The sequence below is a fragment of the Cherax quadricarinatus genome, chromosome 7 (genome assembly GCF_038502225.1).
Source record: "Cherax quadricarinatus isolate ZL_2023a chromosome 7, ASM3850222v1, whole genome shotgun sequence".
Lineage (NCBI taxonomy): Eukaryota > Metazoa > Arthropoda > Malacostraca > Decapoda > Parastacidae > Cherax > Cherax quadricarinatus.
This window is the reverse complement of record NC_091298.1, coordinates 36332344-36359639: the sequence shown is the minus strand read 5'-3', so window position 1 is coordinate 36359639 and position 27296 is coordinate 36332344.

Below are 27296 nucleotides of genomic sequence, written 5' to 3'. Positions count from 1 at the left end.
AGTCATTCTGTTTCGCTCCATTCTCTCTACATGTCCGAACCACCTCAACAACCCTTCCTCAGCCCTCTGGACAACAGTTTTGGTAATCCTGCACCTCCTCCTAACTTCCAAACTACGAATTCTCTGCATTATATTCACACCACACATTGCCCTCAGACATGACATCTCCACTGCCTCCAGCCTTCTCCTCGCTGCAACATTCATCACCCACGCTTCACACCCATATAAGAGCGTTGGTAAAACTATACTCTCATACATTCCCCTCTTTGCCTCCAAGGACAAAGTTCTTTGTCTCCACAGACTCCTAAGTGCACCACTCACTCTTTTTCCCTCATCAATTCTATGATTCACCTCATCTTTCATAAACCCATCCGCTGACACGTCCACTCCCAAATATCTGAATACGTTCACCTCCTCCATACTCTCTCCCTCCAATCTGATATTCAATCTTTCATCACCTAATCTTTTTGTTATCCTCATAACCTTACTCTTTCCTGTATTCACCTTTAATTTTCTTCTTTTGCACACCCTACCAAATTCATCCACCAATCTCTGCAACTTCTCTTCAGAATCTCCCAAGAGCACAGTGTCATCAGCAAAGAGCAGCTGTGACAACTCCCATTTTGTGTGTGATTCTTTATCTTTTAACTCCACGCCTCTTGCCAAGACCCTCGCATTTACTTCTCTTACAACCCCATCTATAAATATATTAAACAACCACGGTGACATCACACATCCTTGTCTAAGGCCTACCTTTACTGGGAAAAAATTTCCCTCTTTCCTACATACTCTAACTTGAGCCTCACTATCCTCGTAAAAACTCTTCACTGCTTTCAGTAACCTACCTCCTACACCATACACTTGCAACATCTGCCACATTGCCCCCCTATCCACCCTGTCATACGCCTTTTCCAAATCCATAAATGCCTCAAAGACCTCTTTAGCCTTATCTAAATACTGTTCACTTATATGTTTCACTGTAAACACCTGGTCCACACACCCCCTACCTTTCCTAAAGCCTCCTTGTTCATCTGCTATCCTATTCTCCGTCTTACTCTTAATTCTTTCAATTATAACTCTACCATACACCTTACCAGGTACACTCAACAGACTTATCCCCCTATAATTTTTGCACTCTCTTTTATCCCCTTTGCCTTTATACAAAGGAACTATGCATGCTCTCTGCCAATCCCTAGGTACCTTACCCTCTTCCATACATTTATTAAATAATTGCACCAACCACTCCAAAACTATATCCCCACCTGCTTTTAACATTTCTATCTTTATCCCATCAATCCCGGCTGCCTTACCCCCTTTCATTTTACCTACTGCCTCACGAACTTCCCCCACACTCACAACTGGCTCTTCCTCACTCCTACAAGATGATATTCCTCCTTGCCCTATACACGAAATCACAGCTTCCCTATCTTCATCAACATTTAACAATTCCTCAAAATATTCCCTCCATCTTCCCAATACCTCTAACTCTCCATTTAATAACTCTCCTCTCCTATTTTTAACTGACAAATCCATTTGTTCTCTAGGCTTTCTTAACTTGTTAATCTCACTCCAAAACTTTTTCTTATTTTCAACAAAATTTGTTGATAACATCTCACCCACTCTCTCATTTGCTCTCTTTTTACATTGCTTCACCACTCTCTTAACTTCTCTCTTTTTCTCCATATACTCTTCCCTCCTTGCATCACTTCTACTTTGTAAAAACTTCTCATATGCTAACTTTTTCTCCCTTACTACTCTCTTTACATCATCATTCCACCAATCGCTCCTCTTCCCTCCTGCACCCACTTTCCTGTAACCACAAACTTCTGCTGAACACTCCAACACTACATTTTTAAACCTAGCCCATACCTCTTCGATCCCATTGCCTATGCTCTCATTAGCCCATCTATCCTCCAATAGCTGTTTATATCTTACCCTAACTGCCTCCTCTTTTAGTTTATAAACCTTCACCTCTCTCTTCCCTGATGCTTCTATTCTCCTTGTATCCCATCTACCTTTTACTCTCAGTGTAGCTACAACTAGAAAGTGATCTGATATATCTGTGGCCCCTCTATAAACATGTACATCCTGAAGTCTACTCAACAGTCTTTTATCTACCAATACATAATCCAACAAACTACTGTCATTTCGCCCTACATCATATCGTGTATACTTATTTATCCTCTTTTTCTTAAAATATGTATTACCTATAACTAAACCCCTTTCTATACAAAGTTCAATCAAAGGGCTCCCATTATCATTTACACCTGGCACCCCAAACTTACCTACCACACCCTCTCTAAAGGTTTCTCCTACTTTAGCATTCAGGTCCCCTACCACAATTACTCTCTCATTTGGTTCAGAGGCTCCTATACATTCACTTAACATCTCCCAAAATCTCTCTCTCTCCTCTGCATTTCTCTCTTCTCCAGGTGCATACACGCTTATTATGACCCACTTCTCGCATCCAACCTTTACTTTAATCCACATAATTCTTGAATTTACACATTCATATTCTCTTTTCTCCTTCCATAACTGATCATTTAACATTACTGCTACCCCTTCCTTTGCTCTAACTCTCTCAGATACTCCAGATTTAATCCCATTTATTTCCCCCCACTGAAACTCTCCTACCCCCTTCAGCTTTGTTTCGCTTAGGGCCAGGACATCCAACTTCTTTTCATTCATAACATCAGCAATCATCTGTTTCTTGTCATCCGCACTACATCCACGCACATTTAAGCAACCCAGTTTTATAAAGTTTTTCTTCTTCTCTTTTTTAGTAAATGTATACAGGAGAAGGGGTTACTAGCCCATTGCTCCCGGCATTTTAGTCGCCTCATACGACACGCATGGCTTACGGAGGAAAGATTCTTTTCCACTTCCCCATGGACAATAGAAGAAATAAAAAAGAACAAGAGCTATTTAGAAAAAGGAGAAAAACCTAGATGTATGTATATATATATATGCATGTGCGTGTCTGTGAAGTGTGACCAAAGTGTAAGTAGGAGTAGCAAGATATCCCTGTTATCTTAGCGTGTTTATGAGACAGAAAAAGAAAACCAGCAATCCTACCATCATGTAAAACAGTTACAGGTTTCTGTTTCACAGTCATCTGGCAGGACGGTAGTACTTCCCTGGGTGGTTGCTGTCTACCAACCTACTACCTCTATGTATATGTATATGTATATGTACATATATATATATATATATATATATATATATATATATATATATATATATATATATATATATACATTATATATACATTATATATACATTATAACATTATAGCATGTTGCTTTATCTGCTTTTCTGTCTTCGTGTTTGGCTTCCAGTGCATTAGTCAAGAAGATAGTTCCCGAACGCTTGAGAGACGTGGTAGGAGCTCAAGACCCCAGGTTTATGAAAGTTAAGACACATGTGCAACATCTGAATATCTATATTGTAGACGTTTCGCCAGATGTTGCACGTGTGTCTTAACTTTCATATTGTCGGTATTTTATACATTTCTTGCACAACTTGTCAGACACTGCAACATCATGGAATCTTGGTTCAGAGGACATCTACAAGACCTTCTTCACGGCTGCTGCAACTAACCCATCTCTTTGGGAAGGACCTACTTCCACTGGGGAATCCCGCCTACCAGTGACTATGCCCTCGTCTGCTGCCCGTCCTTATCCACTGACGCCTATATAACCGCCAGTCTTCTTGCCTTTGCTGCAGATTCTCCTCCACCACGATGCTGTGAACACTTACTCCAAGGCTGAGGGACTGATTACCTCATCTTTTGTATATAGTTCTACTGTCTTCCTATTATGTCCTAGAATCTGTATTGATAAAGCCACTGGATGGCGAAACGTCTACAATAAAGATATCCAGATGTTGCACATGTGTCTTAACTTTCATATTGTCGGTATTTTATACCTTTCTTGCACCCCAGGTTTACTGAAGCAGCGATTCAGTGGGACACCCTTACAGACTCCTCCAGTAGACCAGCTCCTCCCAAAGAGCACAAACAGTCTCACTGGGATAAACCGATCACGGAAAAAATCGCCAACACAATGCTCTCCAATACATACCTATATATATATATATATATATATATATATATATATATATATATATATATATATATATATATATATACATTTGCAAAATAACCACAGTGAGAAAATTTTATATTCCAAGCGTTTTCGTGACTTTGAGGGAGGTAAGAATATGTTTACTGCAAAGCTCTTGCAAGACAACCCAAGGGAGGTGGAAATCCTTAGCTCAAGTTCTTTCACACTTCTCAGTACACCAGGAGCTGTGCAATGTTGCAAGAGCAGCAACAGGAGAAGTGAAAAGAGGTTTTCTCATTGTATGGTAGCGTGACACTCTACAGATTCTCTCAGAATGTGAGGGGCACTGGCCGAGTGCCACCCAACAACACTGCCTCCAAGCTCCACCCCTGATGATGTAGGGTAGACGAGGGTCTCCAAGTCTGCAGAATGCGTAAAGTAGAAAAACTATAAGATTTAATACTCAGCCCTAAGCTTCTTTTAATCGCTGAGAACAGGTCATGTGACGTAAGAGATTACGTTACAATAGTGGATAATAGATATACAGAATACTGTTATTATGTGTAACCTTTTAAGTAATAAAGCAGAAGGAATAAATGCACTTATTTTTCAGTTTGCAATACTGCACGTTCCTTCCCAGGAAATTCTAGAATACTCCAAGAAATACTCAGGATGATCTCATCAAACATTCCTTAAGTACTGCATACCACAGTTCTCAGTATCGATTAATATGCCTGTATTATTCATGACTCTTTCTAATATTCCGATTATTCTTTACAATATGATATCCAGACAATTCCAGAATTTTCCAAATATCCTTTAACACCACTTACAACCTAATTCTGTAAACCACTAAACTAGTTGTAATCACCATGACGTAATCAACCATATGTACCTTAATACCGCTGTACCTAGACGGCTTAGGACATCAATGAAAATAAATTACTCTGCTTCTTTTTTGGGCAGTCTTAGGTTATCCACACATGAGCTGCCATGTGTGATATTTAGATGGGTTTATGCCCTCGAAGGAAATAAGTCACCCTTGTTTGTGCCAGGTCATCCATACCTGCACTGCCATGCACGGCAGTTTATGGAACTGCATCCATGCACACCCTGAATGAACCCACTTGCCTACTTCCTTACTACCAATGTTTATATATTATATTAATCATGTTGTAGTCAGTCATTGCATCCACTTGGTCTTGTTTACCTGCAACCTTACGATACCTCTATGCTGTAATAGCTCAACGGGTTACACATTATGTCGACGTTCACGGCGGACATAACATGACATTATATATTATATCAACGTTCATGAGGAACGTAACTTGATGTTCGGTGCGCAGACACTGGTCTAACGTCACCAAAGCATCACCTGACCCCATTGCATAATGAACAATCCTGCGATTATGTATAACATTGTAGTATAAGGCGGTGCGCAACAGACTCCACCTAATAGCCATCAAGAGTATACAACCCACAATTTGACTTATATACGGCATTCTTATCTTATGTTTCAAGAAAGAGAATTCGATTATGTTTCTTTCCATGACTGGTTACAGTCATAATTGTACCCATCCCATAAATCAGTGCAAATCAATCTGAACATAACGAATATATATATATATATATATATATATATATATATATATATATATATATATATATATATATATATATATATATATATATATATATATATATATATATATGCAAAACAACCACTCTGAAAGAATAGAGAAATTCCAAGCGCTTTCGTGACTACTCACATTATCAAGTTCCTTGATAATGTGAGTAGTCACGAAAGCGCTTGGAATTTCTCTATTCTTTCAGAGTGGTTGTTTTGCATATTTTGAAATCACCTGGTCACTGTGATCGTATTGCATATATATATATATATATATATATATATATATATATATATATATATATATATATATATATATATATATATATATATATAATTATATATACAAGGAATTCGGGAGAGCAGGCGAAATATACACAAACACTGATCTCTGGCTGAAGGAGACTCGAACCTACTAACCTTAGGACAAGGTACGCAGTGCTTTACCAATCTACCTACACTGGACAATACCTTGGCGTGTCTCCTTCAGCCAGAGATCAGTGTTTGTGTATATTTCGCCTGCTCTCGCGAATTCCTTGCATTGTTAAAATCTCTAGTAAGGTTGATGCATGCAGGGAATGAGATGAAAAGCTGTAAGCCTTCTCCCTGAAAGCTGGCTGCCTTGGATCAAACGTGTAGCGCAAGCTACACGCCAAGGTATTGTCCAGTGTGGGTAGACTGGTAAAGCACTGCGTACCTTGTCCTAAGGTTCGTAGGTTCGAGTCTCCTTCAGCCAGAGATCAGTGTTTGTATATATATATATATATATATATATATACGGAAGTACCACCTCTATAGCTGGAATGGGGACCCTCATCCTCAGAGAAGACAATAAACGTACCTCAAGGAAAACTCAAGGTTCTCCCCGGAGCTGTTTGAATATTTTCTTCTACCACCCCCTATATTTTATATTCTGTGTGAACATTTATTAATAAACAGAATACATTTACAGAAAAACACAAACATGAATCCAAGGGTACAATGTATTAATGATCATGAATTTCCTCCAGCTCCTCCGAAACTGCATGCATTCCCCCTTTGGATGGCCACGCTGAGGTGCTGGAACATGATAGTGGCTGCCCTTGGGTCTCTGGTGGTGTCGATGAGTCTGAAACTCAATTCCTTATAAGGAAGCGTGAGTCATTTTTTCGCCATGATCCCAAGGTCTCTGATCCCACTGGGACAAATTGAAACTGTTGGCTTATGTCCCTGTACTTGCTGATCTTGTACTCCTCTCTGTCGCCCCACACTGTGATGGATGTAGGTGTCAGCCAGTGTGGACACACAGGTATAGTCCCATGCTGAGAGCTTGCCATTCTTCCAACAATACCCACAACCCAGCCATTCTTCCAACAATACCCACAACCCAGCCATTCGTCCAACAATACCCACAACCCAGCAAAAAGCCCCGTCGGGGCTTTTTGCTGGGTTGTGGGTATTGTTGGCTGCTAGTGATCGGGGCTCCCTCTCGGCTGGGCATCCAGCTGAAGCAAGGGTTCTCTTAATGATGTCTTTGACCTCATTGTGTCTTGCATGCCAGCCCTTGGTTTTGGAACAGTTAAGACCATGTAGACTGTATGGGTCTGCTTGCGCTTCTCCGCAAATACACGTATATTCTGTGTGAATTGGGGCAGCAAGGCACACAGCCACTGCAATACGGAGGGTCTTAGGGTCGAGTCGCGTTCTCATTGCCGACATGGGAACTGTTTGGAGGAAGTACCCAGAGTGATGTGCGCTCACAGCCTGGGGATGGGCAGTCTCCCTATCTGATGTTGCAGCCCTGAGCATGTTGGCAAGCACCTTTTCAGCGATCGGGCCATCCCAGCTTGACTGTTTGTGAGCCAGTCATGCACTAGGGTTTGGTGCTGGAGCAGCAAGAGTCTCCCATTCTGTAATGGCACTGGCATAGCTAGGGTCCTGTATTCCTGCTGAGTAACTGAGGTTATCAGGAAGAATTTCTCTTATCAACTCATTTGATGCCATGGAAGAGGATAGGAAAGGTGGTAGAGCAATCTGGGAGGATCTACGTATATATATATATATATATATATATATAGATATATATATATATATATATATATATATATATATATATATATATATATATATATATATATATATATATATATATATATATATATATATGTCGTGCCGAATATGTAAAACTGGTCAATTAGCAAGGACTCATTTAAAATTAAGTTCTTTCTGAAATTTTCTCTTATACATTTAAAGATATATTTTTTTCATTAATGTTAATGTAAAAATTTTAAATTTTGCACCAAAAGAATCTTAGAGAACTTACCTAACCTTATTATAACAAGAACAATTTATTTTAGCCTAACCCAACTAAATATATTTTAGATTTGTTTACAATAATTTAATACTAAACAAACACAGTGAAATATATTTTTTTCGTTAGGTTCACAATGATTTTGGCGAAATTATTGCATACACAAATTTACATTTGCCCTATATGGCAAGATGAACGTTGCTATTTAAGCCAAGATCGCAAGTTCTGCCTATTCGGCACGACATATATATATATATATATATATATATATATATATATATATATATATATATATATATATATATATATATATATATATATATATATACATGCAATAAGATCACAGTAAACAAGTGATTACAGAATATGCAAAACAACCACTCTGAAAGAATAGAGAAATTCCAAGCGCTTTCGTGACTACTCACATTATCAAGGAACTATGAAAGTGAAGTTGTTAAAGATTCGCCGGTATTCTCCCGGCCCGGGCCCTTCCAAGTGGTGGCCCGGCACTGGCTCCCTGTCTAGGGAGTGTCTGAGACCTAAGTCTCCCATGGAAGGAGGCACAAGTATTCCCCTCATCTTGTGACCTACAAACTCAGACTCTGGCACCAACCCTGCTCTAGAAGGGCAAGGCATGGTGTCGATCGTGCTAGCGCTGTGCTCTCCTGTGTGGAGTGTCGTGTGTTGGTGTTCATTTTCATTCATTCATGTTGATTCGCCGGTACTTCCGGCCCAGGTCTTCTCCAGATGGTGACCCGGCAGTGGCCCCCCGGGTGGGGGGTGACGATCATCTTCTTTCTTCTTTCTTGGCCCTCCGGTTGGAGGGTGTCGTCTTCTTCTATCTTGCGCTGACTTCCCCGAAGAGAAGCGCAGTCAGGCAGAGGCAGCAGTTACAGGGTCGATTGGAGCCACACCCCAGCTTTAGCGGACAGCAAAGTGCTGTGGAAACTTATCTTCATGGTGAATGGTCATGGATAGTCGTGCTAGAGGAGGGTACCGTCTTCAAGGTCTCCATTCTGAAGCATCCTGAATTTCCTCTTTGAGGTGTACTCGACTTCCACAAGGTGTTGTGTGTTGGCAGTGAGTAGTCTGGTCATGTCTGCAGTGGTGTATGTAACAGTTTGGTCGTAGGTATACTTGACTGTTCCGTCCTGGAGGTGCTGATGGATTTCTGAAGACAGCATTGTGTTCTTATACTGCTTGGTTGTGTAGAAGTATACACCCTTCAGGTATCGGACTTGTTGTGGTGCAGCAGTGTCAGTGGCACCGTGAGGTGCATCCGCAGTTTCTTGTGTTTTTGCTTTCTTGGCTGGTGGCTGAACTGGTGAAGGCGAGATTTCCGACTGGTCAGTTGCTCTAGCAGTGGATGCAAGCGGTAGTGGACTCTCATTGGTGGGGTTTGCCGAAGTCTCAGTGGTCTCTGATTGGTCCATCTCTGTGTCTAGTGGAGGTTGTGACAGCGGTGGAGCAGCGGTGATGCTGGTAATATTTGCAGTAGATTTTAGGATCTCAGTGGAAGGTGGTGATGCAGGGAATGTGAGGCCAGGCATATTATTTAGTTTGAAAAGTTCATTGATGGTGGTGTTGAAGGAACCAGGCTCAGCTGCATTCTGTACATGAGCATACATAATGCAATAAGGAATCTTGGTGGAGTCGGCAGTAGGTGCTGGCAGGGAAGTGGTGGGAGCAACTTGCGTGGCATGTAGTATCTTGGTAGTGTCTGCTTGAAGCTTGGCGATAGCAGAATATGTGGTTGATTGTGGGTTAGGTTTCTTTTGTTGTTGTTGTTTTTTCTTGAGTATGTCTCTTCTGGTAGGGCACCTGGCAACAAGAGTATAGTGATCATTCTTGCAGTTCAAGCATTTAGGTGGTGAAGCAGTAGTGCAATTCTTGAAGCCATGGCCCTCACGGCCACAGGTGGAGCAGAACTTCTTGTTCTTGGTAGGACAATCATTTTCTCTGCTTCGATGAAGGCTGTGTTGATGTGGAAGTAGTGAATAGCCAGGCCCTCAGCGAGAGCTCTGGCTGCCATGTTGACGTCACTGAAGGTATTTTAGTAATGAAGTCCACCTTGGCCTAAGGGTTCTTTGCTTCGATAGATGACTTGATTTCTTCAGTGGCCTGTACAGTGATAAGGTTGTCGACTCGATTGAGGAACACAGTTCTCCTGGCCCTCAGTGCTGGGGAAGTCAAGACAAGAAATCCCTGGTCTCGTAGAGTGGTAGTAGCAGTAGTGGTAAGTAGTTTCTCAGCCTCTGTGTCGTCTGTACAGACGACAACAAAGGCCTCCTTTTGCGATAAAATCGCATTACATTTGACTTGCAGCCTGCCACTAACGACAGCTGCAAGTGCTAGTTTGGACGACTCATTGATTGTGCCACTCGCTGGTTTGATCTTTACTCTGTTAGAGTAATGCATCGTGAGTAAGCAGTGCTCTGGTGTGTCTTGACGGACCTCTGGGTGGAAGGTACCATGAAAGTAAAGCATCCAAGGAAGGTATATAAGGGGTCTGGCCAAAACCTCACTATGAGATCCCACAACTGCTAAACACCTGATGCGCGCCAGCCCAACTGGACAGGTCCTTTGCACAACCCACCAACAAACTATTCTACCCAAGAAAATTTAAAAAATTATTGTTTGTCCAGTGTATTATTAAATTCTTCCCAAATTCTATTAATTATAAATGGATCTAATTTATATAAACCAAAGGAAATATTCATATTATTGTCAAAACTGCTTTTTATGAAACAAGATTCAATTATATTCCTGTCGACCATGGACTTGCTTGATACTACTTTCTCAACTTTTTGAAAATCAATTGGATGGTTAAAATCTCTTACATGAATAAATAGAGCATTGGAATCTTGTCCAGTTCTAATGCTATATTTATGTTGTTTTAATCTTAGTTCGAGATTTTTACCAGTTTGACCGTAATAAACTTTATCGCAAATTTTACAAGGAATCTTATAGACACATCCATCAGCATTTTGTGGGGAATTCTTTATCAAAAGTTTTTTTACTGTATCAAGATTTTTGAATACAACTTTAATATTAAAAGTCTTAAGAAGAGAAGGCATATCAACCAAGTTTTCATGGTAAGGGAGAACCAACATATTTTTAGTTGAATAAGGCTGGTTGTCCCTTTTTGGATTGTAAAAAGTATTTCTAGCAACTTTAAAAGATTTATCAATTACATTTCTTGGGTATTTTAAATCATTACCTATTTCATAAATTTTGGATATTTCCTCATCTATGAACTCAGGACTACAAATTCGTAAAGCTCTCAAAAACATTGATGAGATAGAGTCAAACTGTCTGTTTTCTCATCAATGTTTTTGAGAGCTTTACGAATTTGTAGTCCTGAGTTCATAGATGAAGAAATATTCAAAATTTATGAAATAGGTAATGATTTAAAATACCCAAGAAATGTAATTGATAAATCTTTTAAAGTTGCTAGAAATACTTTTTACAATCCAAAAAGGGACAACCAGCCTCTTGTGAACCCACTCTTTGGAAAGTTTTACTTATGTCAGCCGTAAAAGCATAATTCTTCACCCCGAAATTTAATAAGATATCTCCTAGTTTTTCCGCCAACGACGGACCTGTCATCAAACAGTCATTTAAACTAGGTACATTTTTGTTACTCCTGGCACTAGAATTAAACACAATCCTCAGAGGAGTGGTCTTAGAATCCTTCTTCACTCCGTAATGTGGCAAATAGTGACCATAAATTTTGGCTTGATCAGGAGGTACCTCTTCTATAAATTTATTAATAAATTGTTCAGTAATTATATCATTATAGGCAGTCAACAATTCTGGTGTCTTACTCAGTTCGCGGAGCTGAGCCTATAATTGTCCATATGCCATTCTATAATTAGTTGGCAATTCTGGATGGTTCAGTCTCCACGGAAGTCGTTTCCAGTATTGTCCAGATTCAAATTTTACATCTCTCAGGTACTGTTCCTGAGTAAAAGAATCGTCTGGACTTTCTTCATTTACATTTATTCCAGTGCTGTCCAATTCCCACAATTTATGCACTGGCTTAACACCATCCTCTATGGAAGAATTATATTGGGGCACGATTTCATGAGTAAGACACGCGTGATAGTATTTATAGTTCCCTCTAGTCATGCATTATTACGAGGAATCCTACCATACATTACATGGCCTCCTGCAGTCTTCAAAAGGGTGACACCACATTTCTTTACATACCCTTTACAAAGGAGGCATAATAGCCACTACCTATCAAAATATTTATTGGGCCAACAGAATCATCATTTACACCAGAAGGTGCTAAATTTACATTATGTGAAAGTCTTTCTGTAGCTTTACTAAGCCCTACTGTAGATATTTTCTCCGGGAGTCTATCTACAATTACTGCATTAATACGTTTTTTTCTCATTGCCCAACCTGACAGTTACATAAACAGTGTCATACAATTGAACCCTTTCATCTGAGAGAAAACCAGATAATTTTAGAGTTGTAGGATATCCTATTTGTACTTTCATCCCATTAAGACATTTACGCTTTATGAAAGTACGCTGGGATCCCTGGTGCATCTCCTCTTGCCTGCCCTTTGAGGTAAAATAATTTAGTTACACAGGCTAGATCACTCCTGTCATGCACAGCTGCTTTAAAAATTGACCAAAACTTCTCCCAATTTTCTCCAGGATTAAATACAGGTAAACATAATTCTGGGAGTTTTGGCAAAGACATCTTCTTTATTGGAACAGATTGATTAACTGCCTAGTTTACACCTTTTCATTTATTCAAAGCCTGACTTTTACAAGAAAGATTTTTTTCTTCTAATTCATAATACTGATTAATCATAAGATCCATTTCTGTCTCATCTGCACAATTTACTAACAAATCTCCTTCATATTTTTCATAATATAATTTGTATGAATCATATCTATTTCCTAAAACATCTAAATACAATTTTAAATCATCAGTATTCACAGTTTCTTGATTCATTAATTCCAAACATTTATTGTATGCCTTTGTTACATGACTCTTTCTAGCCTGCAATGACGATTTTTTTGCTCTAAATTCCATGTGTTTGTCATCTACATTAATTTCCTTATTTTCACCCATGGTGCAATGTATTAAATTCAACTTAATTAATAACACTGATTATGTACTTAATTATGCACTTTATAAAGGTAAATGTTACAAGTTACCTTTGAATAAATCTTATCTACACTTGAGCTTAGCAATGACACATGTAAGGAAATTATAGTATAAATTTTAAATACATTAATATAAATTCTAGCTACACTTGAGCTTAGCAATTACATGAAAAGAAATTTTAATATAAATTCTAAATACATTAATATAAATTCTAACTACACTTGAGCTTAGCAAAATTATTATTGTAGTAATTATAATCCACTACACATTAAGTAAATTTGTGGACCTGACATCCACCTCCTTCTGTCCTTTCACATATATTTATTAAGTAATTAATTCACTAATTAATAACTTCACTAATTACATCCAGTTCGATCAAGGACCAACGGGCAACTATGTGGAAAATTAAATTTACTTGGAGGAATCTCATTAGATACATATCAGTAAATGGTAACAAAGATAATTATTCTTTATCAAAGTTACAGAGACAAGTAGGAATTTTTAGGACACCTAGGTCGCAAAAAATGTTCCCCTTCGATACCTACTACAATCTATATCTCCACAAGTCACTCTGGACTTATATTAATTTCAAATGAAATATACATCACCACAAATTCTGGTAAAACATTAATATAAATATGTGGACTGTAGATTAAATTTTAAAAAATGAATACATATACATTGAAGGAGAATTTATCTTAATACCACTCACCAATAAGTTTGGAGAATACGGTGTGTCATACACAAAACCCCCTGCCTAAAATATGAAGAAAATACTGGCCAGAATTTCAACATAAATAGACATTGACTCAGCTGTGGTAATATCCTGTTTCCATCTAATTACAGAGTCCTGTCCAGTCATCTAATTCTCACATTCTGCGGGATCGCAATTCCAACAATTTCGGCTCCTATTTGAGAGGTTTTAAGCCCAATATAACTTCTAGAGCGACGAAAATTCTTCCGATTTTCACTAACGTTTCTCCGTCCGTTCAAAACATGGTGACTCTCTCCCAGCGACGCTCACCCATTTCGCTGGTTCTTTATTTATTTACAAATTAATTTTTACTACCTGCAATATATTCTATCAATTTACATACAAAAAACACTGTATTTTCGAAAAATATACAGTATTTTTCACAGGATACTTTAGGTTTCTAAGTAAGGTTTGGTTCAAAATTAAAGATCCTTTCATCACAATGAAAATGAGTGATCAAGCATTCTGTATAAAAAATTTTAGGAATATTTATTTTTGAAGGTAGCTCGGCCTTTTCAGCAAGTTAGCCTACATATACAGTGAAATTCCAAGCGCTTTTGTGATTTTGCACCCCATCAAGTACCTGTAAAAATAACAGAACAACAAGACTTACAAGGCTGAGATATCACATCACTTATAAAACTTCTGTGGAATTAATTAAGGAAGCGTGTTTGTGTGTGTGTGTGTGTGTGTGTGTGTGTGTGTGTGTGTGTGTGTGTGTGTGTGTGTGTGTGTGTGTGTGTACTCACCTAATTGTACTCACCTAATTGTGGTTGCAGGGGTCGAGACTCATCTCCTGGCCCCGCCTCTTCACTGATTGCTACTAGGTCCTCTCCCTCTCTGCTTCCTGAGCTTTGTCATACCTCTTCTTAAAACTATGTATAATTCCTGCCTCCACTACTTCACTTGCTAGGCTATTCCACTTCCTGACGACTCTAGGACTGAAGAAATACTTCCTAACGTCCCTGTGACTCGTCTGAGTCTTTAGCTTCCAATTGTGACCCCTTGTTCCTGTGTCCCCTCTCTGGAACATACTGTCTGTGAAGACTTACTCAGCCCTGTAACAACTTCAGTCCGTATTACTAAGGCTGGCTCCTCCTCAGGAAAATTAATGCATAGAAAAAGAACAAAAACTGACAAACATAAACACTTTATTATTTAGAAAATATAAAATATAAAACACGTAAATATGAAATATTGATCCTACATTAAAGAAAATGAAAAATGAAAAATATAAATGATATCTGAATTCAACGCTAATATAGTATATAAAACTTGGGTGTCTGGTGTTGGTGACACTGCGTGTTATTGAAATCGTAGCCGTTGCTAATGATGTGGGGGGGGGGTCGCAGGTGTTGGTGACAACCCACCGGCTGTTTCTTCACAGAGTCTATAGCCGTAAATAATCTATCCAGATGACAGGAAAGCAGGTTCTTTACCGCTGCAATGATGAGTGGTTACGTCCTTCAACTTCATACAAGTGCACAGGTAAGTAGATAAAACATGGGACGTCTCAGGACGTTAGTCTGTCTCCTTCAATTCTACTCGTTGGTTGGCAGGTGACCCATTCTGTCATTTCAAGCTGGAAAGAGAGACAGGTTACCCACTGCTTAAGAAATCACTCTCAATGATAAGTACAATACCTAAAAGACGTGGTGATTATTAAGACATTTAACATAGAGCAAGACAGAAAGAACTAAGTTTATTATTTGTCAAAAGTGAAGCTTTCAACCAATAAGTCCACTAGAATATGAGCAGGCATGTACTTACAGTAGTGCTGGGAGCTGTGAGTCGAGTGATTACTGTTTGGCCTGAGCCCCACACGTCACATTTCGAGGGGGGGGGAAAGAGGGAGGGGAAGGGATAGCGGGAGCTAAACTGACCCTACCTTAACAAGCAGCCGGCAATCAAACTATCACTTTCGGGGTGGGGGAAAAGAGGAGGGAAGGGGGGAGAATATCAGGAGCTAGACTTACCCTTCCTTAACAAGTAGCCGGCAATAAAACTATTGTTACTATATACTTCCTCGCTACTCCTATCTATTGAACTTTTCCCTCACATTGTCTCTGTCCACCTTGTCTATTCCCCACAGTATCTTGTATGTTGTTATCATGTCTCCCCTGACCCTTCTGTCCTCCAGTGTCGTCAGTCCTATTTCCCTCTACTTTTCCTCGTACGACATTCCCCTGAGCTCTGGAACTAGCCTTGTTGCAAACCTTTGTACTTTCTGTAACTTCTTGACGTGCTTGACCAGGTGTGGGTTCCAGACTGGTGCTGCATACTCCAGTATGGGCCTAACATACACAGTGTACAGTGTCTTGAACGATTCCTTATTAAGGCATCGGAATGCTATTCTCAGGTTTGCCGAGCGCCCGTATGCTGCAGCAGTTATTTGGTTGATGTGTGCCTCCGTTGACGTGCTCAGTGTTATGGTCACCCCAAGATCTTTCTCCCTGAGTGAGGTCTGTAGTCTTTGTCCACCTAGCCTATACTCTGTCTGCGGTCTTCTTTGCCCCTCCCCAATCTTCATGACTTTGCATTTGGCAGGGTTGAATTCGAGAAGCCAGTTTCTGGACCACGTGTCCAGCCTGTCCAGGTCTCTTTGCATTCCTGCCTCATCCTCATCCGATTTAATTCTTCTCATCAGCTTCACATCATCTTGGAATAGGGACACTTCAGAGTCTATTCCTTCCATCATGTCGTTCGCATATATCAAAAATATCACTGGTCCTATAACTGACTCCTGTGGGACCCCGCTCGTCACAGGCGCCCACTGTGATACCTCTTCACGTACCATGACTCGTTGTTGCCTCCTTGTCAGGTATTCCCTGATCCATTGCAGTGTCCTCCCTGTTATAAGCGTCTGATCCTCCAGCTTCTGCACTAATCTCTTGTGAGGAACTGTGTCAAAGGCCTTCCTGCAGTCCAGGAAAATGCAATCAACCAACCCCTCTCTCTCGTATCTTACTTCTATTACCTTGTCATAAAACTCCAGAAGGTTTGTGACACAGGATTTGCCTTCCATGAACCCATGCTGGCTTTCATTTATAATCTTGTTCCGTTCCAGGTGTTCCACCACTCTCCTCCTGATAATCTTCTCCATGACTTTGCATACTATACACATCAGAGACACTGGTCTGTAGTTTAGTGCCTCGTTTCTGTCTCCTTTCTTGAAAATGGAGACTGCATTTGCCGTCTTCCATACCTCAGGTAGTTACCCAGTTTCAAGTGAAGTGTTGATGATTGTGGTTAGTGGCATGCTCAGCTTCTCTGCTCATTCTCTAAGGACCCACGGGGAGATGTTATCCGGACCCATCGCCTTTGAGGTATCAAGGTCACTAAGCAGCTTCTGCACCTCCTCCCCCGTTGTTTGTATGTCATCCAACACTTGATGATATATTCCATTCCTGTCTCTACTGTAAATACTTCCTTAAATCTCGTGTTGAGCTCCTCACATACCTCGTGATCGTTTCTTGAGAGTTCCCCACCTTCTTTCCTCAGCCTGATCACCTGGTCTTTGACTGTTGTCTTCCTCCTGATGTGGCTATACAGCAGTTTTGGGTCACACTTGACTTTCGATGCTATGTTATTTTCATACTGTCAATGGGCCTCCCTCCTTATCTGTGCATACTCGTTCCTGGCTCTTCGACTATTCTCCTTATTTTCTTGTGTTCTTTGCCTTCTGTACTTTTTCCATTCTCTAGTGCAATTAGTTTTTGCCTCCTTACACCGTCGGGTAAACCAGGGGCTCGTTCTGGTCTTCCCATTAATTCTGTTGCCCTTGGGAACAAACCTTTCCTCTGCCTCCTTGAATTTTGTTGTTACGTATTCCATATTTCGTTTACCGACTTTCCTGCCAGTTCTCTGTCCCACTGAACCTCCTGCAGGAACTACCTCAAACCTATGTAGTATCCCCCTTTTATAGTCTGGCTTTTCCCATTCAACTCCTATTACCCTCTCGACTTGCAACTCTATGTATTCAAAGCACAGAACTACGTGATCACTAGCTCCTAGGGGCCTCTCATATATGATGCCCTCGATGTCTGAACTGCTAAGGGCGAACACGAGGTCCAGTCTTGCTGGTTCATCCTCTCCTCTCTCTTTGGTAGTGTCCTTAACATGTTGGTGCATGAAGTTTTCCAGTATCACATCTATCATCTTGGCTCTCCATGTTTCCAGACCCCAATGTGGCTCCAGGTTTTCCCAATCGATCTCCCTGTGGTTGAAATCACTCATAACCAGCAACTTTGCTCTACTCGAGTGAGTTCTTCTTGCCACCTCAGCCAGTGTGTCCACCATTGCTCTGTTGCTCTCTTCATATTTCTCTCTTGGTTTCCTGCAGTTCTATGGTGGATTATATATACTGCAATGACTCTCTTGTGCTTCCTAGACTGAAGTGTACCTACTCTGTATTCTCTTTCTCCAGTCTTGTCCATGTCTCTCAGTTCCTAAAATTTCCATCTGCTTTTAAGAGCAGTGCAATCCCTCCCCCTCTGCTCCTATCCTTCCTCAGGATGTGATTTCCTGGTGGGAAGATTGTATCTGTTATTGTCTCAGTGAGTTTCGTTTCTGTGACTGCTATGATGTCTGGGGACTTCTCATTGTGTGTGTGTGTGTGTGTGTGTGTGTGTGTGTGTGTGTGTGTGTGTGTGTGTGTGTGTGTGTGTGCGTGTGCGTGTGTTTGTGTTTGTGTTTGTGTTTGTGTTTGTGTGTGTGTGTGTGTGTGTGTGTAGGTGTTTGTGTGTTTGTGTGTGTTCGTGTTTGTGTGTGTGTGTTTGTGTGTAGGTGTTTGTATGTTTGTGTGTGTGTTTGCGTGTGAGTGAAATTCTCGAAATATTTTAATTCTGAAAGGGTTGCAGCAAACATAATTACTTCTTGGTTCTCATTCAAGCATTGTTCACCTCCATTTTAGGAGAAATAATTCTTTCAAGTCTCTTTGATGCAACATATTTTCTTAATGTACCATTGTGTTTGTTTCTTCTCCAATTTGGTACTGCAATAAGGCTATATTTATCTTCCACGATGCATATTATTTTATGATGTCATTTATAATGTCTATGTAATTATTTTTTCTTGGCTTTGGGAAACATTTCGTAGCATCTGATTTAGACTTTTTTTATTGATATTGTTTGAAATATAACATGCTACTAATAACTCTGAATTATTTTTCCCAATGACGTTTACACTCAGCGCAAAACATCAAGGTAATGGACAAATCACTGGGCTCATTCGTCATGTTACATATATCTTATTTGAACCTTGTTGCGAATTTAGCTATTATATCATGGTGAAATAGTGCTCAAATTTAATAATGTATGGAAAGATTCTTTCCTTGTGCTTTTGTAACAACAATCGAATTGGATAAGGATCTCCGGTACTGTCCTGGGCCGGGTCTTGTCCAGGTGATGACCCGCTGCCATAACAACAATTGAAGAAGAGTTATTTTTCAACATAGCTGACTGCTGAGGCCGTCTCAGGATGTATCCAAAGTGTCTCCAGTCAGTTGAAAGTTCTAAGTGATGCAAAGAACAAATGTTGCAAGGTTTAGGATTTAATTAATTACAAAATATACATAGAATCCTTCATTATTATATGGCCTTTATTTATTGTTAATGACCTTTCTTTATCTTATGTATATTTGTGTGAAAAATGAGAAACCATTTTGCAAGATTCTAATTTATTTTTATCTCGTTCGAGGCCTGGTCTCAGACCGGTCCGCGGGATTGCTGGCCCCCGACTCTCTCTGCGGGTGGCTATACTCCAGGAATACTCCTAATTCATTGGCTTTTTCTAACATCTTGATGCTTTCTTTTCACTTACCAATATCTTCTCTTCCACTCACTGTTCAACATTTAATTACATCAACTTTTCATTCGCTTCTCCTTTTCTTCTATTACTCCTATTACTCCAATTCTCATTCTATTGACCGTCCTTTTTCTCCCTAAACCCTTCAGGCACTTCACACCTTCTAACACTGTCTCCCTCATTCTCTCCTTCACACCGTCTGTTTTGTCCCATCCTCCTTCTGTCCCTACCTCCTCCCTTCCCTCCCTTCGTCCCTCGATTTCCACCTCCTATACCCCCTTTTTCTCTCCCCAATTTTTCCCACCTCTTCCTTCTTCGTTTACTCCCTCTCTTACTACCTCCCTCACTACCTACCTTCTTCAGTGTTTCCTTCCACCAATTTCTTAAACTTAAGGGACATCCTTGGAGCACCAAGTCACTGATTTAAAATCGTACCAGCTATGCCCATCAAACATTAGGTCATCAAAGGAAATAAAACATGCAAAACATTCCCTTTTCTATAGAGTATTAAAGAACGAAAAAATGGATGTATAAAAGACAGAAACTATTTCGTTATTCCCCCATCCCCTTTGATATTATAAAATCCATCTCGCGAGATCAAAATAATAAAAAAATAGATATATTTTCCTGCTATAAAGCAAAATCTGCATTTCGTGATCTAAAAGAAGAACAAGCTTGCTGGAAACTCTGTCAATCTGCATAATTATGTGAGACGACACACATGATGGATCACCAGCCTCCTTGCCGAAGCCTCTGGTAAGGTTGTGAAGGTTGTGCTGTGTAAATGTTGGTGATGTACCTAACTAGATAAAGATTTTTCTAGTAGACGTCAGTTCATTTAGGTGTTTGAAAACTAATGATAGGCGAGAGAAAGACCAATAGCCAGGAGAGCTTGCGGTCCCCCTAAAAAGACGGACAGGTGGGGTACACCATCCCGTGTTGGACACAATACATACAACCGAGGAAGAAGAGAAGAGGCTGCTGAGGGAGCTAGACACCTCAAAGGCGATGGGGCCGGATAGCATCTCTCCATGGGTCCTGAGAGAGGGATCAGAAGCGCTTTGTGTAACACTAACAACTATCTTCAAGACATCTATCGAAACAGGACGACTATCAGAAGTATGGAAGACACTAAATGAAGACCCAGTTTCTAAAAAATGAGATAGACAGGAAGCATTAAACTACAGACGAGTGTCACTGACGTGTATAGTATGCAAGGTCATGGATAAAATTGTCAGGAGAAGAGTGGTGGAGCACCTATAGAGGAATGAGCTCAACAACGACACCCAGCACGGTTTCAGAGACGAGAAATCCTGCGTCACAAACCTACGAGTTCTATGACAGGGTGACGGCATTAAGACAAGAGAGAGAAGGGTGGGTAGACTGCATTATTTTGAACTGTAAGAAGGCGTTTGACACAGTTCCACGCAAGAGATTAGTGCGATAGCTGGAGGACTTCACGCAAGAGATTAGTGCGATAGCTGGAGGACCAGGCAGGGAAAACAGGGAAGGCACTACAGAGGATCAGGGAATACCTGTCAGGAAGACAACAGCTAGTCATGGTATGTGGCGAGGTGTCAGAGTGGGCGCCGGTAACGAGCGGGGTGCCACAGGACCGGTATTTTTTTCTGGTATTTGTGAACAATATGATGGAAGGAATAGACTCCGAAGTGTTCCTGTGAGCAGATGATGTGAAGTTGATAAGAAGAATTCAGTCGGACGAAAACCAGGCAAACTACAGAGGGATCTGGACAGACTACAAGCCTGGTCGAGAAACTGGCTCCTGGAGTTCAACCCCACCAATTGCAAAGTCATAAAGATTGCGGTAGGGCAAAGAAGACCACAGACGGAGTACAGTTTAGGGGGCCAGAGCCTACAAACCTCACTCAAGGAAAAGGATCTTGGTGTGAGTATAACACCAGGCACATCTCCTGAGGTGCACATCAACCAAATAGCTTCTGCAGCATATGGGCGTCTGGCAAACCTAAGAACAGCATTCCGACATCTAAATAAGGAGTCATTCAGGACCCTGTACACTGGGTTCGTTAGCCCCATACTGGAATATGCAGCATAAGTTTGGAAACCTCACCTAGCCAAGTATTACAACTCAGGAGTCCAAATGGCCTGATATAGAGCAATAGAGCAAAACAAACACAGCAGAAAACTTTTGACTTATATTATCCTTCACCAATTTAGAACAGAAGTATGTACACTATATACACTATGTACAGCAATAGGTATTAGTGCACTCCACGGTAAGCAAGGCAGAACAGAAGCCACTAGAGAGCAGACCGAGCTTCAACCAGCTCTAGAATGGGAATAACAAGGGCAAACAGAAGAGTGGTACCCACATAACCTCTGCGATTGCCAAAACCATCTTCTCATTGGCTGGAGCCCGGGTACTGGTTGAACGACGGGGCCCCATCGTCAACCCTCAGTCCCCTGGTAAATGAGGGTGTGTACATGCGCCGAATAAAGGTTACGTACTCTTTGCATGCCACACCAAGCATGTAAGGAAACTAGAGAAAGTGCAAAGGTTTGCAAAAAGACTAGTCACGGAGCTAAGAGGTATGTCGTACAAGGAGAAGTTAAGGGAAATCGACCTGATAACACAGGAAGACAGGAGAGTTAGGTGGGATATGATAACGACATATAAAATACAGAGAGGTATAGAAAAGGTGGACAGAGACGGGATGTTCCAGAGATGGGACACAGCAACAAGGGTCACAGTTGGAAGCTGAAGACTCAGATGAACCACAGGGATGTTAGGAAGTATTTCTTTAGTCACAGAGTTGTCAAGAAGTGGAATAGCCTGGGTAGTGATGTAGTGGAGGCCGGATCCATGCATAGCTTCAAGAAGAGGTATGATAAAGCTCACGAAGCGGGAAGAGTGACCGGGTAGCAGGCAGTTGAAGAGGCTGGGCCATTAGCTGTGACTCGACTCGCGCAACCACAACTAGGTGAGTACATACACACATGCACACACACACACACACACACACACACACACACACACACACATGCACACACACACGTGCACACACACACGTGCACACACACACACACACACCCACACACACACACACTCACACACACACACACACACACACACACACACACACACACACACACACACACACACACACACACACACACACACACACACACACACACACAGGAGAGAGAGGAAAGGACACACACTGAAAGACGGCAGGCTGAAAGAAAGGAGATTGAGAACATCATCAAGGAAATAGGTGAAGAAGACATGGACGAGAATGTAAATTTTCAGAGAATAGGGGGTACTTCAAGGGGAGAAAACGACCGATCAAGCTGATTCTCAGGATAGAAACAGTACGGAACAGGATCCTCCAACAGAAACCGCGGTTGAAATACTCGAAAAAGTACATGAGGGTGTTCTTAGACAGATACAGAACGCAAACAGAATGAAGCAGCTGAGGGAGAAGACAAAAAAGCGAAAGGAGCTACGAAAGGAGACAAGGTTGGAACCAGCAGAGGTCAATCAGAGCAGAACAGAGGAGCAAGTGCAAGCACACACAGAACTATCCTCAGAACACCATCCCAACACAAACTTAAATCCACACTCACAGCTTCCACCCAACACCCAGCTATAGAATCCCACAGTAAGCTACCAGGTCTCTCACCCTCACAGGCCCCCAAACCACAGTGTTAGAAAGGAAACTGAAGGTATGGTACACAAACGCTGATGGAATAACAAATAAGTGGGAGGAGTGACACGAAAGAGTCAAAGAGGCATCACCGGACATCATAGCTCTCACAGAAACCAAGCTAACAGGTATACAAACAGATGCCATATTTCCAACGGGATACCAGATCCTGAGGAAAGACAGAGGTAACGGGATGGGGGGGGAGGAGTGGCAATGTTGATCAAAAACCAATGGAATTTTGATGAGTTGGAGAGAGGAGACAGCAGAGAAGCAAGCGATTACATAGTGAGAACACTTCACTCTGGAGGTCCCAAGGTGGTAATTGCAGTGATGTATAACCCACCACAGAACAGCAGGAGGCCAAAGCAAGAGTACGACGAGAGCAATAGAGCGATGGTTGACACACTGGCTGCAGTGGCCAGAAGAGCTCATGCATGCAGGGCAAAGCTCCTGATCATGGGCGACTTTAACCACAAGGAGATCGATTGGGAGAACTTGGAACCACATGGGGGCCAAGACACATGGAGGGCTAAGATGATGGAGGTGGTACTGGAAAACTTCATGCACCAACACGTAAGGGACACTACAAGAGAGAGAGGAGAGGATGAACCAGCAAGACTGGACCTAGTATTCACCTTGAGTAGTGCAGATATTGAGGACATCACATATGAAAGACCCCTTGGGGCCAGCGATCATGTGGTTTTAAGCTTCGAATACGCAGTAGAGCTACAAGTGGAGGGGGAAGCAAGAAGGCCAGGACGAATGAAGCCAAACTACAAGAAAGGGGACTACACGGGAATGAGGAACTTCCTGAACGGGGTTTAGTGGGACAGAGAATTGGCAGGGAAGTCAGTTAATGAGATGATGGAATATGTAGCAACAATGTGCAAGGAGGCTGAGGAGAGGTTTGTACCCAAGGTTAACAGGAATAATGAAAAAGCCAGGATGAGCCCATGGTTCACCCAAAGGTGCAGGGAGGCAAAAACCAAGTGTGCTAGGGAATGGAAGAAATATAGAAGGCAAAGGACCCAGGAGAATAAGGAGAGCAGTCGTAGAGCCAGAAATGAATATGCACAGATAAGAAGGGAGGCCCAACGACAATATGAAAACGACATAGCAGTGAAGGCCAAATCTGACCCAAAACTGTTATACAGCCACAACAGGAGGAAAACAACAGTCAAGGACCAGGTAATCAGGCTAAGGAAGGAAGGAGGAGAGACAACAAGAAATGACCAAGAAGTAAGTGAGGAACTCAACAAGAGATTTAAAGAATTGTTCACAGAGGAGACAGAAGGGGCTCCAGAAAGACAGAGAGGTGGGGCACACCACCAAGTGCTGGACACAGTACACACAACCAAGGAAGAAGTGAAGAGGCTTCTGAGTGAGCTAGATACCTCAAAGGCAATGGGGCCGGATAACATCTCTCCATGGGTCCTGAGAGAGGGAGCAGAGGAGCTATGTGTACCCCTAACAACAATATTCAATACATCTATCGAAACAGGGAGATTGCCTGAGGCATGGAAGACAGCAAATGTAGTCCCAATCTTTAAAAAAGGAGACAGACATGAAGCACTAAACTACAGACCAGTGTCACTGACATGTATAGTATGTAAAGTCATGGAGAAGATTATCAGGAGAAGAGTGGTGGAACACCTAGAAAGGAATGATCTCATCAAAAGCAGCCAATATGGTTTCAGGGACGGGAAATCTTGTGTCACAAACCTACTGGAGTTCTATGACATGGTGACAGCAGTAAGACAAGAGAGAGAGGGGTGGGTGGATTGCATTTTCTTGGACTGCAAGAAGGCGTTTGACACAGTTCCACACAAGAGATTAGTGCAAAAACTGGAGGACCAAGCAGGGATAACAGGGAAGGCACTACAATGGATCAGGGAATACTTGTCAGGAAGACAGCAGCGAGTCATGGTACGTGGAGAGGTGTCAGAGTGGGCATCTGTGACCAGTGGGGTCCCACAGGGGTCAGTCCTAGGACCAGTGCTGTTTCTGGAGTTTGTGAATGACATGACGGAAGGAATAGAATCCAAAGTGTCCCTGTTTGCAGATGACGTGAAGTTGATGAGAAGAATTCATTCGATCGAAGACCAGGCAGAACTACAAAGGGATCTGGACAGGCTGCAGACCTGGTCCAGTAATTGGCTCCTGGAGTTCAATCCCACCAAGTGCAAAGTCATGAAGATTTGGGAAGGGCAAAGAAGACCGCAGACGGAGTACAGTCTAGGGGGCCAGAGACTACAAACCTCACTCAAGGAAAAAGATCTTGGGGTAAGTATAACACCAGGCACATCTCCTGAAGCGCACATCAACCGAATAACTGCTGCAGCATATGGGCGCCTAGCAAACAGCATTCCGACATCTTAATAGGGAATCGTTCAGGACCCTGTACACCGTGTACGTTAGGCCCATATTGGAGTATGCGGCACCAGTTTGGAACCCACACCTAGCGAAGCACGTAAAGAAACTAGAGAAAGTGCAAAGGTTTGCAACAAGACTAGTCCCAGAGCTAAAAGTTATGTCCTACGAGGAGAGGTTAAGGGAAATCAACCTGACGACACTGGAGGACAGGAGAGACAGGGGGGACATGATAACGACATACAAAATATTGAGAGGAATTGACAAGGTGGACAAAGACAGGATGTTCCAGAGATTGGACACAATAACAAGGGGACACAGTTGGAAGTTGAAGACACAGATGAATCACAGGGATGTTAGGAAGTGTTTCTTCAGCCACAGAGTAGTCAGTAAGTGGAATAGTTTGGGAAGCGATGTAGTGGAGGCAGGATCCATACATAGCTTTAAGCAGAGGTATGATAAAGCTCACGGCTCAGGGAGAGTGACCTAGTGGCGACCAGTGAAGAGGCGGGGCCAGGAGCTTGGACTCGACACCTGCAACCTCAACTAGGTGAGTAACTAGGTGAGGGAGAGAGAGGACCTAGTAGCAAATCAGCGAAGAGGCGGGGCCAGGAGCTATGACTCGACCCCTGCAACCACAAATAGGTGAGTACAAATAGGTGAGTACAAATAGGTGAGTACACACACACACACACACACACACACACAAAAACACACACACACACACACACACACACACACACACACACACACACACACACACACACACACACAGACACACACAGAGAGAGACACCCGGATATCAAATCTTCAGGAAAGACAGAGGGAGGAGAGGGGAAGGAGGAGTTGCACTGCTCATTAAAAGCCAGTGGGGTTTTGAGAAAATGAAAGGAATGGATGGCACGGGTGAAACGGACTACTTAGTAGGAACAATCCAGTCTGAGGGACATAAGGTGATAATTGCAGTAATGTACAACCCACCACAGAACTGCAGGAGACCAAGAGAAGAATACGATGAGAGCAACAGAGCCATGGTCGACACACTAGCCGAGGTGGCCAGGAGAGCACACGTGGGGGGAGCAAAGTTACTAGTTATGGGTGATTTCAATCACAAAGAGATTGACTGGGAAAACCTGGAGCCCCATGGGGGTTCCGAAACATGGAGAGCCAAGATGATGGATGTAGTACTGGAAAACCTCATGCATCAACATGTTAGAGACACTACCAGAGAGAGAGAGGAGAAGATGAACCAGCAAGACTGGACCTTGTATTCACCTTGAGTAGTTCAGACATCGAGGATATCTTGTATGAAAGGCCCCTGGGAGCTAGTGATCATGTGGTTCTGTGCTTCGACTACATAGTTGAGCTCCAAGTGGAGAGAGTAGCAGGAATAGGATGGGAAAAACCAAACTACAAAAGGGGGAACTACTCAGGCATGAGGAACTTCCTTCAAAACATTCAGTGGGAGAGGGAACTGACAGGAAAACCAGTACAAGAAATGATGGACTATGTGGCAACAAAATGCAAGGAGGCAGAGGAGAGGTTTGTTCCCAAGGGAAACAGAAATAAT